This window comes from Rhamphochromis sp. 'chilingali', assembly GCF_963969265.1.
Source record: "Rhamphochromis sp. 'chilingali' genome assembly, chromosome: 20".
NCBI classification, from domain to species: domain Eukaryota; kingdom Metazoa; phylum Chordata; class Actinopteri; order Cichliformes; family Cichlidae; genus Rhamphochromis; species Rhamphochromis sp. 'chilingali'.
Genome location: NC_137947.1, coordinates 616,417 through 631,871, shown reverse-complemented (window position 1 = coordinate 631,871; position 15,455 = coordinate 616,417).

Below are 15,455 nucleotides of genomic sequence, written 5' to 3'. Positions count from 1 at the left end.
AAGTCTCTGTTAGTACATGACTTAATAATTGATCAACAAATTGATTTACTCTGCCTTACAGAAACCTGGTTGCAGCAGGATGATTATGTTAGTTTAAATGAATCAACACCCCCGAGTCATTCTAACTACCAGAAACCTCGAAGCACAGGCCGAGGGGTCGGTGTGGTAGCAATTTTTCACACCAGCCTATTAATTAATGAAAGACCCAGACAGACTTTTAATTCATTTGAAAGCCTGATGCTTAGCCTCGTCCACCCCAGGTGTAAAACTCAGAAACCAGTCTTACTTGTTATCATCTATCATCCACCTGGGCCTTACACAGAGTTTCTGTCTGATTTCTCAGACTTTATATCTAATTTAGTTCTGAGCTCAGATAAAATAATTATTGTGGGTGATTTTAACATCCATGTAGATGCTAAAAATGACAGCCTCAACATGGCATTTAATCTGTTATTAGACTCAATTGGCATCTCTCAAAATGTAAAAGAACCCACCCACCACTTTAATCACACTCTAGATCTTGTTTTAACATATGCATAGAAACTGAACATTTAACAGTGTTTCCTGAAAACCCTCTGCTGTCTGATCATTTCCTGATAACATTTACATTTACATATCAAACAAATATGTAAGACTGCTTTCTTCCATTTGTGCAACATCTCTAAAATTAGAAATATCCTGTCTCAGAGTGACGCTGAAAAACTAGTTCATGCATTTATTACTTCCAGGCTGGACGACTGTAATTCATTATTATCAGGAAGTCCTAAAACCTCCCTGAAAAGCCTTCAGCTGATCCAAAATGCTGCAGCAAGAGTCCTGACAGGGACTAGAACGAGAGAGCAGATTTCTCCTGTTTTGGCTTCCTGTTAAATCCAGAATTCAAAATCCTGCTCCTCACATACAAGGTCTTAAATAATCAGGCCCCTTTAATAGCAAGATGGTGGCACGCACAGACACAAGGCTCACTGCTTCTCACATTCAGTGCTTTGTTTTTTTGCTTTTTCTATGTGCATATGTGTGGATGTACAGGGAGTGCAGAATTATTAGGCAAATGAGTATTTTGTCCATCCTCTTCATGCATGTTGTCTTACTCCAAGCTGTATAGGCTCGAAAGCCTACTACCAATTAAGCATATTAGGTGATGTGCATCTCTGTAATGAGAAGGGGTGTGGTCTAATGACATCAACACCCTATATCAGGTGTGCATAATTATTAGGCAACGTCCTTTCCTTTGGCAAAATGGGTCAAAAGAAGGACTTGACAGGCTCAGAAAAGTCAAAAATAGTGAGATATCTTGCAGAGGGATGCAGCAGTCTCAAAATTGCAAAGCTTCTGAAGCGTGATCATCGAACAATCAAGCGTTTCATTCAAAATAGTCAACAGGGTCGCAAGAAGCGTGTGGAAAAACCAAGGCGCCAAATAACTGCCCATGAACTGAGAAAAGTCAAGCGTGCAGCTGCCAAGATGCCACTTGCCACCAGTTTGGCCATATTTCAGAGCTGCAACATCACTGGAGTGCCCAAAAGCACAAGGTGTGCAATACTCAGAGACATGGCCAAGGTAAGAAAGGCTGAAAGACGACCACCACTGAACAAGACACACAAGCTGAAACGTCAAGACTGGGCCAAGAAATATCTCAAGACTGGTTTTTCTAAGGTTTTATGGACTGATGAAATGAGAGTGAGTCTTGATGGGCCAGATGGATGGGCCCGTGGCTGGATTGGTAAAGGGCAGAGAGCTCCAGTCCCACTCAGACGCCAGCAAGGTGGAGGTGGAGTACTGGTTTGGGCTGGTATCATCAAAGATGAGCTTGTGGGGCCTTTTCGGGTTGAGGATGGAGTCAAGCTCAACTCCCAGTCCTACTGCCAGTTTCTGGAAGACACCTTCTTCAAGCAGTGGTACAGGAAGAAGTCTGCATCCTTCAAGAAAAATATGATTTTCATGCTGGACCAGTGTTGGGACTAATGCGTTATTAAGTAACGCGTTACAGTAACTACTTTATTATTGTGGTAATGAGCACGGTAACTAGCTATTATGCCAAAACCGGGAACGCGTTACTCGTTACTGGGATTTAGATAGGCTCGTTACTCGTTACTTCGTGTGGTGGCTGTCGCGGAGCTTCCACAGATTCAATAACATTAGCAAGTGGTGGAAGCCAGCAGGTGGATGAAGGAAAAGGGAGGCAAGAGGAGAGACCCGAAGCGGCCGCTGTCAGGTGAACTGAACTTCAGGTAAGAAGTTATGACCTGCAGTCTCTCTGGGTCAGATATGAGCCAAGTTTAGGTGGAGTTTATTTTCGTTATGCTGACTTTTTCGTACTGCGTGCTAGCTAGCATGACGGAGTTTCTATACAGCTGGGTGGGTGCCATGTTACTGATGTTGAACTTTATTTTGTTCATAAGGTTAGTTAGTAGAGTTGCCAACCGTCCCGTAAAAAAACGGAATCGTCTCGTATTCAGAGAAAATATTACGTGTTTCGTATTGAGGTGAAAAGGAACAGTTTGTCCGGACTTCAGCTACAATGAAAAAGACACAAAGCTGGAGTTATTCTGTGTTTATGCTGCACAGCTGCCTCTTCTCCTTTCATTCTCTCCCCCTCCCTCTCCTGTTTCTACTTCAATCATGAAACTGATCAATGATCAGCTGATCAGCTTTTCTCTCTTGTTTGTTTATCGCCCACTTTGTGCCAGAAAGAGGAAACCAGCGGATGTCGCGCTAAACAACAGCAGCACGTTTAAGCTGATCAGCTGTTGTTAGAATTTATTTAATATTAATTTCTAGTATCAGCTGATGTTTGCTGGAGTCACAGCTGTAAAGCTGCTGGTCATGATGTGGGTTTGGATATGTGGTGAGAGGGAAACATGAAGATGAAACCAGGAGATGTCCTTACTGAATCATCAGAGCTGTGATGGAGAAACAGGTTTAGGTGACATGAATGAGTTGAAGGGAAGTTATGAACTGTTTCTGAGAGACAAATAACACCAGGATCCTTTTCTAAGTATCTGACAGCTGGTAACTGTGCAGGGGCGGCTCTAGCAAAGTGTTGCCAGGGGTCCATGTAGGGCATTAAAAGGGAGAGGGGGGCACAAGGAAACACTTTCTTATTCTCATTTAAAATGTCTCACGTTTAAAAAAAAAAAATTATCTGATGTGCAGACCAGCTGGCTGGAGTCTTCATTAAGATCTTCAACACTTCACTGCACCCCAACTGGTCGCAGCAGATGGCCCCGCCCCTCCCTGAGTCTGGTTCTGCCAGAGGTTTCTTCCTGTTAAAAGGGAGTTTTTCCTTCCCACTGTTGCCAAAGTGCTTGCTCATAGGGGGTCATATGATTGTTGGGTTTTTCTCTGTATCTATGAAGCCCCTTGAGGCGACTTATGTTGTGATTTGGCGCTATATAAATAAAATTGAACTGAATTGAATTGAATTCACTGTCCCAGTCCTGCATCCCGCCGTGCCTAAAGTCGGCCACAGTTGTCCCACTGCCAAAGCGGACCAACATTAGCAGCCTCAACGACTACCGACCAGTTGCTCTAACACCTGTTATAATGAAGTGCGTCGAGAAACTGGTCCGACGTCACATCATGTCCTGCCTGCCACCCACACTCGACCCGCTCCAGTTCACATACAGAGCTAACAGATCAACTGAAGATGCCATTGCTACAACGCTCCACACCACCATCTCTCACCTGGAACAACAGGGGCGTTGCACCAGGCTGCTCTTTGTTGACGTTAGGTCTGCTTTCAATACGATACTCCCGGACAGACTAATAGTCTGTCAATATACAATATACAATATCCACTAACTGCTGGATATTGGACTTCCTTTTACCACCTGCCGCTGGATCAGAGACTTCCTCTCAGACCGTGTACAGAGAGTTAGAGTGGGGCCTCAACTTCCCTCAGCCCTCAGCCTCAACACCGGCTCTCCACAAGGCTGTGTACTGAGTCCCCTACTGTACACTCTGTACACACGACTGTGTTAGTTCCCACCCAGACAACACAGTCAATAAGTCCACAGATGACACCACTGTGGTGGGGCTCATCTCTGGGGGAGACAAGACAGCATGCAGAGCTGAGGTTCAGAGGCTGTCAGATTGGTGTGTAGACAACAACCTGGACCTCAATACCACCAAGACAAAAGAACTGGTAGTTGACTTCAGAAGGAGGAAGTCTGAGCTGCAGCCTGTCAGCATTAACGGGGAGTGTGTGGAAAGGGTCTCCAGTTTCAAGTTCCTGGGTGTGCCCATAGAAACAGACCTCCAATGGAGCTCTAACAACCCTGTGGTTTTGAAGCAGGCCCAACAGCATCTCCAATTTCTGAGAATCCTCAGAAATACGGACCTGAAGAAGGAGCTGCTGATTGTCTTCTACAGCTGCTCCATTGAAAGTGTGCTGATATACTGCATCTGTGTGTGGTTCTCCAGCTGCACGAAGGCACACAAAAAGGCACTTTAGTCACTTTATCCATAGTCATTAATATGACCTAAAAAATCATTGGACATCCTCTTCCCTCCCTGAAGGACCTGTACAGCTAGCGCTGTTTCAATAGGGACAGCATCCTTAGGACTGTACACACCCCGGACACCAGCTGTTTAATCTGCTGCCGTTTGGCAGATGTTCAGGCCGCTGAGGTCCCAGACAAACAGACTCTAGGACAGCTTTTACAACAGGGCAGTAGCCCTGATCAATGCAAACAGCTGACCTGATTGGCTACCTCCCTGGACTTTTTTTTGGGGGGGGGGGGGGGGGGGGGGGGTAATAACAATAATAAACAAACTTATTCTTCATTTTATTACTAAGTTAAGTTACTGTGTCGTGTCATGTTGTGTTGTACATAGTTCCGACGTGGGCAGGTTTTCCAATTTCATTGTACTATTGTACTATGTATGACTGCGCAATGACAACAAAGAGTTATCTTATCTTCTTATCTCAATGACCTTGTAGTACCATATCACCCTATTAGAGCACTTCGCTCTCGCTCTGCAGGCCTACTTGTTGTTCCTAGAGTATTTAAAAGTAGAATGGGAGGCAGAGCCTTCAGTTTTCAGGCCCCTCTTCTGTGGAACCAGCTTCCAGTTTGGATTCAGGAGACAGACACTATCTCTACTTTCAAGATTAGGCTCACATCGGCACTACGTACACTAGTACTCCTTTAGTTATGCTGCAATAGGTGTAGACTGCTGGGCGATTCCCATGATGCATTGTGTGTTTCTTCTTCAGTCACCTTTCTTACTCACTATGTGTTAACAGACCTCTCTGCATTGAATCATACTTGTTATTAACCGGTCGGAGGTTTCTTCCTGTTAAAAGGGAGTTTTTCCTTCCCACTGTCACCAAAGTGCTTGCTCATAGGGGGTCATATGAGTGTTGGGTTTTCCTCTGTATGTATTATTGTAGGGTCTACCTTACCACTGCCACAGAGACGCAGTGTTTAGAAAATGCTGACACATACAGGATCACTATGGGTTTTCGCTTAGGCAGCGGTTGTCCTTCTCTCCTGGAGCAGCTGGAGCTTACGTTTGGCGCCTTCCCAGCTTTGACAAATGTCCAGCTGGGATAACCACATATACTCAGGGCCTTCCTGATGTGATGTTCTTCTACCTCCCTGGCTGCTGTGTCACTGGGGATTGTGTTTGCTCGTCCTGATGACACCCAGTTTGTGCTCCAGTGGATGATGAGAGTCAACCTTAAATACTGACCCGTATGCGTAGGTTTACGGTACACATCAGCTTTTAAATGTCTCCCATTACTGATGGAAATCTCACAGTAAAAGCAACCACTGGTCTTTGATTAGTGGTTGCTGATTTGCATATTAATGATCAATATTAATGCATAATGCATATTTATAAGAATTTATTTTCTTCAATGGTTAAAATTTTACTTGTGAAGAAGTTCATGAAGTCATTACTAGTTAACGTTAACGTTATAGTTGGCTCAACAGAGCTCTGACTTTTTGTCAGCCTGGCTACAGTGCTGAAGAGAAACCTGGGGTTGTTCTTATTTTCTTTGAGAATTATACCACGGAGTCAGGTACTTCTGATTAGAGACCTTAGTTTTCACAGGAGCTACAGTATCCAGAGTCGTACGTAGTGAGGAGGTGAAATTATTAACAAGATAATCGACCTCTGTTGGAGCAGCGTTCAGATAGCTGCTCTGCTCTATGTTGATACAGGTCATTGAAGATGATAACAGTGGGTGGATTATATTCTTAAACTTAGTTACAGCGCTTTCAGAAAGACATCTACTTTGATAAAGTCTACTCTCCACCGCTGTGTAATCAATTATTGTAAATGTAAATGTTATCAGGAAATGATCAGACAGCAGAGGGTTTTCAGGAAACACTGTTAAATGTTCAGTTTCTATGCATATGTTAAAACAAGATCTAGAGTGTGATTAAAGTGGTGGGTGGGTTCTTTTACATTTTGAGAGATGCCAATTGAGTCTAATAACAGATTAAATGCCATGTTGAGGCTGTCATTTTTAGCATCTACATGGATGTTAAAATCACCCACAATAATTATTTTATCTGAGCTCAGAACTAAATTAGATATAAAGTCTGAGAAATCAGACAGAAACTCTGTGTAAGGCCCAGGTGGACGATAGATGATAACAAGTAAGACTGGTTTCTGAGTTTCACAGCTGGGGTGGACGAGGCTAAGCATCAGGCTTTCAAATGAATTAAAAGTCTGTCTGGGTCTTTGGTTGATTAATAGGCTGGTTTGGAAAATTTCTGCCACACCTCCCCCTCGGCCTGTGCTTCGAGGTTTCTGGTAATTAGAATGACTGAGGTTAAGAGCCTTGGTGTCATCCTAGTCAGCTCACTATCATATAAATCTCACATCAGTAATCTCACCCGTTCTGCCTCTTTCCATCTGCGCAACACAGATTACGTCCTTCTTTTTTCACCCAGTCGGCATCCATTCGTTTTCATCGTCTTGTTACCTCCTACGCTGACTATTGCAGGATTACCTCTGTAAAAATGATGCTACTTCCAAAATCTTTATATGTATTTCAATGCCTTCCCATCCTGAGTGCCAAATCCTTTTTTAAATCTTTTGTGGACTTATATGTAGATGGACAATTTGCAAGTTTTTCTCAACTATCTACCAAATTTGGCATTGCAGCTGCTCAGTTTTTAAGGGTCAGACAAACCTCCATATGATAATTTTAATGGTCAAACCAACTTCTAAGGGCACAATATCAGTTCTGTGCAATTTAATTTACAATTTACAATTTTCTTCAATAGTGCATCAAATCTAAATGGGAACAAGACCTTAACTTTCATATCACAGATGAACTGTGGGATTCTGTCTTTGACCAAGTTCACAATATATCAAGTGTGTGCTCGCTACGCACTTGATATTGTTCAGTTTAAGATAGTTCATCGTGTGCACTGGTCCAGGGCCAAGTCGGCGCAGATATATCCAGAGATGGGCCCAACCTGTAGAAGGTGTAGGGGTGCTCCTAGTACACTGATTCACATGTAGTGGTCCTGGCCTTCATTGGCTAACTTTTGGAACTAACTGTTGGCCAGATGAGTTAACTTACTCAAGTGGAAATATTCTTCTCTCCCCTCACATGCACAATTGGTAAAAGATATAATGACTTGTATGGATTTAGAAAAAATTAGATATACAGTTCGTGGATTAAAAAAAAATTATAAATTGTGGTCTCCTTTTCTGGACTTCTTTGAAAGACCGACAACTATTGTCTGTGAATAGCCAGCAGGGGCTTGGTTTTTTGTTTGTTTGTTTTTTCTTTCTTTGTGGCGGGGAGGAATCCATAATGTGAACACTCTGAAGTATTCTGTATTGTACGTTGCACTGAAACGTTGCCTAATAAAAAGACTTTTGTAAGAAAGAAAAAGTTGTTTCTGATGTTTCTGGGTTATTTTTACATGTAATGTCTTATATATGTAAATAGACTTGATGAAAAGATGTGCTCTATAAATTCTCCATAGGCTCCTCTTGTTCATGTGTTTATTTTATCTGTTCATTCATTAATTTTCAGTAGTTTTATTTCAGTTTTTACATTATATTTAATATAGTAAAGCATATATTAAAGCTTGAAGGGCAAATTTATATATTTGCGATGTGTTCAGTATTAAACGCACTAGTCATTTATTCTAATAGTTTTACATTTTAATTAATATCCAATGCCGCTAAATTGTTGAGTCCAGTATGTTCTGAAGCCATCTGCCACAGGATGGAGCATTGTTGTTGAGAAACAATTATTGTTAGTTCTTTTAAATGCATAAGAATAACACATACAAACATACAAAGGGCAAAATGAGCTTTGTATGAGGGGTGGATGAGCCTTTCGATAGGGTGAGCAGTTCAGTCATTAAGGAGGGGCTGCTCCTCCACATTGAAAGCATCCAGCTGTACAGTTAATTTCAAATTCTGGTTAATAGTGATTTTGCTGCAGACATCCTCATTACATTTGTGATTTGAACTCTGGATGTAAGGTGTGAATGCAGAAAAAGGCTAAATTAACTGAAGGCATACCATTAATGCAGATGAATGCAAAGTCCATAAAGAAAAATGCAAAGAATCCAAACAACTTACTAAGCACGAGTAGGCCAACATACAATGAAACAAAGGCTGACAGGAAGATGGCAGTATGTATACACATGAGGGTAATTAGAAGTAGATAGGCACCAGCGCCCTGTGTGCATGTGGAGTCCTGTCTGTGCCCTTCAACAATAACGTTTAGGTATTAATCACAATTTTGCTAAATACAAGGATTTGGCTGTCATCAGTCACATGATGAATAATAACCAAAACTCGCCCCTGACAGCAGAGCACGGTGGTTATGAGCCGGGAACGAGCTCGCAAGGACCACGCGCAGTTTTTGCCACCTGAGCAGTGCAGAGATGTAGGGGAAACACACAAATTAACTGGGAGACGCAGACTGATGCAAATGAAACAGCGTACACTGTAGTCTATAGCACTACGGAAGAGGATTAGGGCCACTGGGGGGGAAAAAAGTGGGCACGTCTTTTTTTTTCTTCTTTTCTTGAATTCTGAGAAAAAAGTCAGAATTCTGACACAGGAGTATTAGGTTTTTATGCACACATTGGTCAACTGTTGGTTGTTGCAACTGGTGAATTGAAATAAATGAGCGTGCTGTGTGTGAAACAGCGCGACAAACATTACCTGTCCTTTTATTAACTGCACAGGTGTGCTGGTCATTAGCTGCTAGCTAACTGGGTACAGCTGTCAGGGCTCTGAAGCTCTGTCCACCGTTTTAGGGAACATATTTAGTTTAAAGGCACAGGTAACAATAACACATGTACCAGTCATTGCATTGCAGAGGTATTCAAGTATAAAAAATTATAATAAACACAACTACTGTGTTTTGGATGTATAAAATTTTTCTATCACTAATTTATCATGGATTAGGTGTGAGAGTTGTTAAGTATGGAAAATTAAATAATAGATCAATGCAATAGCAAATTGTGCCTTGCTCTCAGATGGACAGCAAGTGGAGAGTGATGGATGAGAGGAGATGGAAGGAGGAAGAGTGAGTCACAGGCAGAGTCTATTTTATTTCCTACACTTTTTAAAATCTGTTGCCTTATGGTTTCAAGCGCTGTCACCAGTCTTTGCATTTTATTGTTACTGTTTTGAGATCGCCCTCCAGCACTATCAGGAGCAAGAGCAGCAGCAACCCGTCAACAGCAACATTGTACCAGAACCAGTAGGTTACTGGTTCACTTGATTCTGGATCTGTTAAGAGACAGAAAGAAAATGTTCTTCTTCGTGATATCTATCTCTAAGCTACATTTAGGCTAGTTGCTAGGCTTCAGAATTATTTTGTTTTTATTTGGAAATGTTTGACCAGCATCATATTTTGTTGTGTATTATATATGATGCTCTGTATACAGATAACAGATTAGCATTCTCAGGTACGCAGGGGGGCAAAGGCTGGGTACCCCATGGACATAGTGGCGTTTATGCTCATTTTTACCCATATGGCCAAATTAGAAATACCAATTAACCTCTCCCTCCACCTCTCCCCCTCACTGTCACTCAGCACCGGATCCCCACAGGGCTGTTTTCTCATTCACTTACACTACGCCATATACACCTGTGACTGCCACCCGCCTAACATCGTCAAGTGCGCCGATGACACCTCTGTGGTTGGGCTCATCTCTGATGGAGATGAAACTGTGTACAGGGCAGAGGTAGAGAATTTGTTCTGGGGCTCAGAAAATGGCCTGAAAATAAACATGCTTAAAAGAACTCATCGTGGACTCCAGGAGGCACAGACAGGTCCAGTCCCCTCTCATTTCTGGGCACCCACATCTCCGCCTCCGGAGACCCACAAAGCCATCACCCTGGTAAAGAAGGCACAGCAATGGCTGCACTTCCACCGTGTCCTGAGGAAAAATAGCTGCTGCTGCCACAACTGAGAACGGGAAACCTACACAGAGGGTAATTAACACTGGTCAAAAAATCACTGGCTGTCCTCTGCCACCCCTGCAGGCCATTGCTAGCTCCTCCTGTCTCAGGAAAACCGGGGCCATCATAGTTGACCCCTTGCACCCTGCTTACCAAGTACTTGTTTCGCCTCTGGATGGCACCTCAGGTCAATCAGGTTCCTCAGGTCCAGACTCACAAACCGCTTCTTCCCCCGAGTCATTCGGCCTGCAAACAAACATCGATGAAGGAAATCTGTACAATCACAGTTTTTAGCCCAGGAGCATCTTACTGTGAGGGAACAGTGCAAAACTCTGCCTGCCTTTGGGAATGTCCTATTTACAGGGTTTGATACTTAGTGCTTTTTTACTGACTGAGCACCCAAACCCAACTTTTTCTACAATCCTCACCTTTGTCATCTGACCTGAGCAGGCAGGCTTTAGCACAACTGTGTAGCAAGTTTATTCTCATGTATCTCATGTATAGTCTGTACTTGGACAAGAAATCAAACATATCATTTAAAACCTGAACTAGCTGTGCCACAACCAACCAACATGTGAATGAGAATAATTAAAATTATACATGTAACATTTTGTATTTATGTAAGCTAGCTGATATAGTTGCTGAAACCATTAGTCTCTCCTCTTCCCATCTAATAATAATGTGTGTGTCTGTAGGTGAGCAAGTGAATCACACCCTATTAAAAGTATTAAGTGAAAGGATCATATTAACAGTCTCGTCTTTCAGCTTTAGTCTTGTCCAGCAGGCTGAATTGCCTGAAAGCTGATCTGAATCACAGCATGAGTGTGAAAACAGGCTGCATGAAGGACCACACACTTATGATTAAGCGTGTGTACAAGGAGGAACAGGAAATGGCTCGGCTATATTGTGTTATTCTGTTTGTGACATTAGTTTCAGACCGCATAGGCAAGCAGCCAAGCACACATGTAGTAAGAGAGGAATTACAAACCACAGTGCAGCAGGGTTGTGCATGGGCCTTTAACCAGCGACTTAAACAACTTTCATTCAGCCTCATTCAGCCTCACACCTTTCAAACATTAGGATCACTTGAAGAACAATGTCACTATAATTAATGCACAACCTCTGTGGTGCAGAGTAGAGAACTTGACATTAAACTAGTAGTTTAACTAGATATTTTAGTAGCTTGCCAGTAGTACACATTAGTATTAGCGAAGCGATTCAAGTAGTTATTTATTTTGCCTTATTTTTTTTAGTTAATTATGAAAATCACAAATAATTTGCACATAATGTGACCATTGGCTCTTGAATGTAACTGAAACCCTTTCACAAGTCTGCCCCACTTTAAACTTTGGGTCATAAACCAGTATGCTGTGAAGGCATGCACAGGCATTACATCGTTCAGACAGACAGACCATAGACAGAGGGTGGTTTATGGTTTTTGCTCACATACAAAAGATACTGAGCATAGCAGAAATACTGTTCTAGCAAACTTCATAGTCAAGATCAGCTAGCAACCCTGCAGACCAGCTGATTTCAGTCCCAATCCATTTTCCCAGTTTGCTCAACTGGTACTCTTCTGTGTGTCCTATTGCCAAATCCCAAATGGGATGTGCTATTTAAGTTGTTGTCCTTTGGACTACTTCAAACACTTTGTTCTCCAAAGTGCCTGCACAGATGGAGCACCCGTAATTTTGTTGTACATGCACAATGACAATAAATTGCTATTCTATTCTATTCTACTCTATTCTATTCTATACATATATATCTATATCTGATATGTATCTGTGTGTGTGTGTGTGTGTGTGTGTGTGTGTGTGTGTGTGTGTGTGTGTGTGTGTGTGTGTGTGTGTGTGTGTGTGCTTTTTCCCAGCAGTAGGCCAACAGGCCTGCAGTATTTCACCTGCTGCGAATCCTCTACAAATGCACTTGTTACGCTTTGTGCAGTTGGTAAAGGACCTTGTTTTTAGGCCTGTGCAGAACCAGCAGTGTCTGTTTTCTGTGCAGGCAGGAGCAGCGGGCTGTAACTCTACTGCTATAGCAGCAGCAGATACTGAGCATGGCAGGTGTTTTCTCTGCACGATCCCAGAGGACACCATGGATATCCCCAGCTCCTCTAAGAAAACCTTCATGTGTATGTTCTTTGCTGGTTTCAGGAGGGATCCACAGCAGTCAACAGCATTGAAGGTGGAGACATCAATGCGATTGAAGAGCAGGTCAAGAGGCCACCATGTGGTCTGCCTCCTACAACTATAAACAAAAAAGAGAAGTTCCACGTATGATATCTCTTGGACATCCACATCACTTCATCCTGACACTCACTGAACGCCTCCTGTGTAGGCTTGTCTGTAACGGTCCGCTGTGACAGACCGTGCGGTGGTGTGAGTGGTGGACCCAGGTGCGAACACAAGTGAGCAGACGGGAGTGAACTTTAAACAAAAGCGAGCCTTTTATTGTGGCTGGTAACGCAAGAGAAACAAACAAGAATAAGGGCAGCACAAAAGCAATAACTAAACAGAAACCTAAACTGGGAATGAACTAAGGTAAGGCTATGACTTAGAATGCAACAGACCGGGCATGGAAACATGGAGGGTGGGAACACAGACGACGCGACACAGACTGTAAAAAACACAGAGACTAAATACACATGAGGGATGATCAGGGGAAGTGGCCACACATGGGAACGCAGCTGACACACATGAACTTAAAGACAGGACAGGAGGAGTGAGCTGAATACACAGACAGGCCTTCAAAGTAAAACAGGAAACATGAGACATGAACCGGGGAGACGTAGTACAGGGGGAGGTGACATAACTGACAGCATGAACTTGACAGTACAAGACACACAGACATAAACACACGAAGGGCAAGGGAGACGTAATGCAAGGGTAACATAATTACAAAAAGGACTGGACTACCTTAAAGAACCTAAGCAAACAATAAACATCAAAATAGGTTAAGCATAACACACTGGGTCACACGACCCAGGACCATGACATTGTCCTTTGCAAAATCAACTGCATCATGTCAGGAGTGAAGAAAAGGTCAAGACAGACAGCGTATCTCACAGACCCTCAGATCAAACATCGGGACATGACATGTCGACTCACTGTTAGGATGGGCAGGATCCTCTGAGTCCTCTCCATGTTCATGGGAAGTGTCAGAGGCGCTCACAGACGTGGAGCTCTCCGCTGAGCAGTATGCATTCTCCGTTTAAGCTTGTCTTATTCTGATGAGTCCTGCAGCTCCCTGACAGGTAAAGGCTGCATGACCTTCTCTAAACCCTCTTCTGCACTAAACTGTTTCTTCATTTTTTCTCCTTTTCTTTGCTGCAGGTCTTTCTTCTCTGCTCACTAATGAAATGACCCCTCAGCCAAGCTGCATGCTAGAGTGCAGCAAGGGCAGGAGGCCATGTCGCTGCTCGAGCGCCACTTCACAGCACATCGCTCCAAGATGACCTTTCTTCACCCCTGAAATGATCAGTGCATGTTTACACATTTACACAGCGTCACATGCACGCACACATGCACGCATCTTCTCACTAATTCAGACACGCGTCGATACAAGTCTGGTGGTCGCACGGCTCCATAATATAACTGGCAAAAATACAAGAATTTCCTGCATTGGCCTACAATGGGGAATCTGGTGGATTGCAGTAAAAATGTCAAATATCACTAGTTTTTGTTTTCAGAATGACATGCTGACATTACAGAATCTGTGGTTTTATACTGGAACAGCAGAGGGATTCAAACGTTTGGTTTCAATGGGGCAGTTTTGACCACAAAGGTGTTGAGAGGGAGTATCTGCTATTACACAAAAAATACTAATCCAATCATATCAGTTCGGTGGCTAATCTTTGACATGTCCAAGACTCTAATCACCACCAATGTGCCGTCCCTATACTATTTACTAAAATAACTAGTTTGAACGACGGCATTGTCGTTCAAACTAGTTAAGGCTTTTTGTAAAACCTCATTTCTTCTTTTCTTACCAAAACAGTGTGTAAGTGACTGCCGGGGGTGAGACTACACATTAAAATACCTCTGGCTGTTGGTGACTGTACATTCCCATGCAGCAACAGGAAATAAGGCTGCTGACCACATCGACGCATCAGGCAGTGCTGACATGATGTTATGATTTGATAATATCTCTGAATGAGGGTGTCTGTTTTTACTATCTAGTTTTTCTGTTATGTTCAAGATATGCTGACAGAAAGCTTGCAGTTAAAAATAAAATAGCAGACTGAGTTCAGCATAATAATTAGAATCTTTGTGAGTAAGACCTGACAAATAGTTTGGAAAACGTGATAGAGTGTTACTACTACTGATAATAATACAATTATTATTATTAAGTGTGCCTATGCAATGGCACACTTATTGTCATTACTGTTGAAATGGAAAAGGAACAAAACCAGAACTATGTGCAGAAAGGATACCCAAGATAGGAACTGAGAAGATCCGCTTTTTGCTCTTGTTTAGAGGAACTAACCGTTACGTGTGAACTTTGACAGATTGAACTGGGAAAGGCGTCTAACAAAAAGGCTGTTCAGTTGGATTTGGGGATTTCAGTCAGTACCTGTGCTGGAGACCAAGTCAGGATAGGTTACGCTGCTCTCAGAGGGCTACATAAGGGTTAGGGTTAACCTTTCACCTGTCTAAATGTAAATGTAATGTGAGGAAATTAAAAACATGTTTATGCGACAATGAGCTGTTTTCCTAAATCCCACCATGTTTCTGGGTAATCCGGGCATGACAGAGGATAAAGATGACTTTTCCTTTCATGATGCTGCACATTCACACCGATGCTCTCCCCCCCCTCTCTGCTTTTTCCAGCCCTCTGTGGTTTCAGTCTGCCTCTCCCTGCATTGTATGTTACCCACCATTCCTCTCCGCTGCCTCCGTGCACTCCTCTGCATAGCCTGGAGAAAGCCTGTCGGTTGACGACTCGATTCCGACCAATGACACGCCGTGTCTGTAAGGCGCAGGACCAGTTTCACCAATAACAGAAGGCACTGGGCGGGACATATATATAGAAAATCACTGGCGCTGGAG